The sequence below is a fragment of the Anguilla anguilla genome, chromosome 3, assembly GCF_013347855.1.
Source record: "Anguilla anguilla isolate fAngAng1 chromosome 3, fAngAng1.pri, whole genome shotgun sequence".
NCBI classification, from domain to species: domain Eukaryota; kingdom Metazoa; phylum Chordata; class Actinopteri; order Anguilliformes; family Anguillidae; genus Anguilla; species Anguilla anguilla.
In genome coordinates this window covers 42585507-42588179 of record NC_049203.1, presented here as the reverse complement: position 1 = coordinate 42588179, position 2673 = coordinate 42585507, and the positions used below count along the sequence as shown (strand labels likewise).

At 41.0% G+C, this 2673-nt stretch overlaps 1 long non-coding RNA gene across 1 annotated transcript; it reads right to left on the bottom strand.

Moving 5' to 3' along the window:
- Positions 1 to 730: 730 nt before the first annotated feature.
- Positions 731 to 2412, bottom strand: LOC118222911. Its single transcript, XR_004764357.1, has 2 exons — positions 2353 to 2412; positions 731 to 1401 (listed from the first exon to the last, which is right to left on the bottom strand). It is a non-coding gene; the product is annotated as an uncharacterized LOC118222911 (long non-coding RNA).
- Between the last annotated feature and the right edge of the window lie 261 nt (positions 2413 to 2673).

The window sequence follows — 2673 nt, the reverse complement described above, 5'->3', positions numbered from 1 at the left end:
CACAACAAAGGGGTAAGTACATTGATAAGTCACTTGGGAAAGTACATTATCATACCCAATATTGTGCAATTTCTTTACGTCAGGTTTTAGCCTTCGGGGAAATACTCACTACCTTTAAATTGTTATTACCTTACTATACAATGACCAAAGTTCAATTCATTTATACAGCTGTACAGCTAAGATGCTTTCAAAAATAATGAAATGAAAGGTTATAAATATAGAAAAAATATATATATAAAGAGCAGTAATAAATACTTAAAAAATAAATAAAATCTATGTTTGGTGTGACCACCCTTCGCCTTTAAAACTACATCAATTCTCTTAGGCACACTATCCTGCAGTTTTATAAGAAAATCGGCTGGTAGGTTGTTCCGAGCATTTTGAAGAAGTTCTTCTGCAGATGTTGGCTGTTTCGCTTGCTTCTGGCTCTCCAGGTAATCCCAGAGACCCTTGATCAAATTTTTATCTGCAAAGTAGTCTATTACTTAAAATATTACTTTATTTAACAAAATACAAAAATGTATCTGTAAAATTTCATTTTTTGGAAAAATTCATGTTTGTAAATCTCAAATTTGCTCTTTTCTACTGACACACTAATGCAGAAAACAAAAATGAAACATCTAAGACCAAAAATATACTATATATTATATTTAAAAATCTAGGGTGCCTAAGACTGTTGCACAGTACTGTAGTAAATATTGATTCTGAATAATAATCATGCAGACTGTAGTATTATGAATATTGTTTATTTGCTTTGCAGATATAAACAATTTACTTTGTTGAGCCTCCTTAAGATTATGAGAAACAAGGGTCAATTCGTGGAATCAGAGTTGCTACATCCCTTAATGATGTGAAAGTCAGCAAATGTTCCAACCACAAGCAGGCTGCACTGTCTGGCTCGGCACTGTGCATGTGGTTCCAACCACAGCTAATAGAGGGGACAAGCAGTAACACTGAAGAAAGCAAGGCTGAAGGATGTGTCTTATCCAGTCCCTTCAGAACCATATACCTCACCATACATCAGCATTCTTTATATGCCCATAAAAGGTAAAAAAAATATATATATTTTGTGAAAAAAGGGCATGTGGGCCAACTGTGTCCACTCTGTGTATCCTTATCCTACAGTAATAAACCAGTCATTTATTTTGCATGGTTCTGAGGTACACATGATTTACAGGAATCCATCCAACGGTCTTGATAACTTCCACTAAATGAATCAGCAGGATGTAACCACAACAGAACAGATTTTTGTGATGCCATCCGAAACTGAAAGTCTGTATTGGCTTTCACTTTCTGTGCGCCCACAGATGGTGGCATCAGTGACATGGGGGAAGGGCAGAGGGACCACCTCACCAGCAGCGGGAGAAGATTTGGACAGATCCACCTGATGCATCCCCTTTCCTGTAGGAAGCAGAGAAAGGCCATATCACACCAGTGTTTCCAAAACATCTAAACCCCAAGACCCATTCTGTCAGGACCACTGTCATCAAAGTAGCACTTTATTGACAATAAAGGCAATACAGTTATGTTTGGCGGTATGGCTCTGTTCTGGAGCTCTCCCGCCCGCGTGGATAAGGCCGGGAGGCCAGCAGCCAAACCCCCCTAGAGGGGTACACACAGAACAGATCCAGCAGCAAAGCAAGTTCTTAACACATAGGGATGAAGCTGGGGTGGTGGAGGGGATTTACGAAGCAACGTGCAGCGCTTGCATGCAGGAGGAGCAGCCGAATGAGTAGAGGGAGGCTGTTTAAGTAGACCGCCCTGTTAGTGAATGTACTGTGATAGGCGAACATCACTCAGCTGAGCCATCAGCTGATTCACCCGGAGCGCTTGACTCTCGTGGCCTGCCAGAACTACGCGATGCTCCATTTAATGGACAAATAAGTTTTGTGACCCACACTCCTTTTTTAAATTGCAGCATAAAATGTAAATATATTATTATAATGTTAGTTACTGGACTAGTTGAGAAGCTTGCCCAATTTATTAAAAAAAACGGATGTTTAATGCATTCCTCTCCTTTTCTCCCCAATTTGGAATACCCAGACATATTTTTAATCACTGCTCATTGTAGCAAACCTCCGCTATTTGATTAGGAAGCGCATAGATAAGCATGCGCATTTCTACAAGCCATCTGATGTTGGCACCACTTTTCATACCACAGTCAACAAGTTGGGGGCACACAGCACATAGTCATGAGACACTTCATGTGCCTCTCAACAGACAAACGGCAAGGGCTTCATCAACCAGCAGGGGTCACTGGTGGGTGAGATGTTTGTCATCATGGCTGACTGAATCTGTCCAGACCTGGACATCATCAACACTACTTATGTGTCTGTAAATGTGGCTGCTCACCACAGTTGGCACTGGAATGGCACAGAAACAGTGCTCTAAGACGATGAGCCCCAGCTGCCCCTGGAGAAAAAGCACAAGGAATATGAACCCAAATGCACGCCCAGGTCTACCTATAAGCCAAGTTCTATGGTCAGTCAGTTCTGGAGAGTGTGACAATGGAACACCTGATGTTGTAGCTAGCTACATGACAATGAACAGTATGCATACAGCCTACAATCAGTCATTCCTGTCACACTCAGAAAAAATACATTGTTTTATCTAACTCTTCCTCTCCAGCTAGCTAGATTGCTTGCTAGCAAGATAGATAGCTAGCTAGCAAGA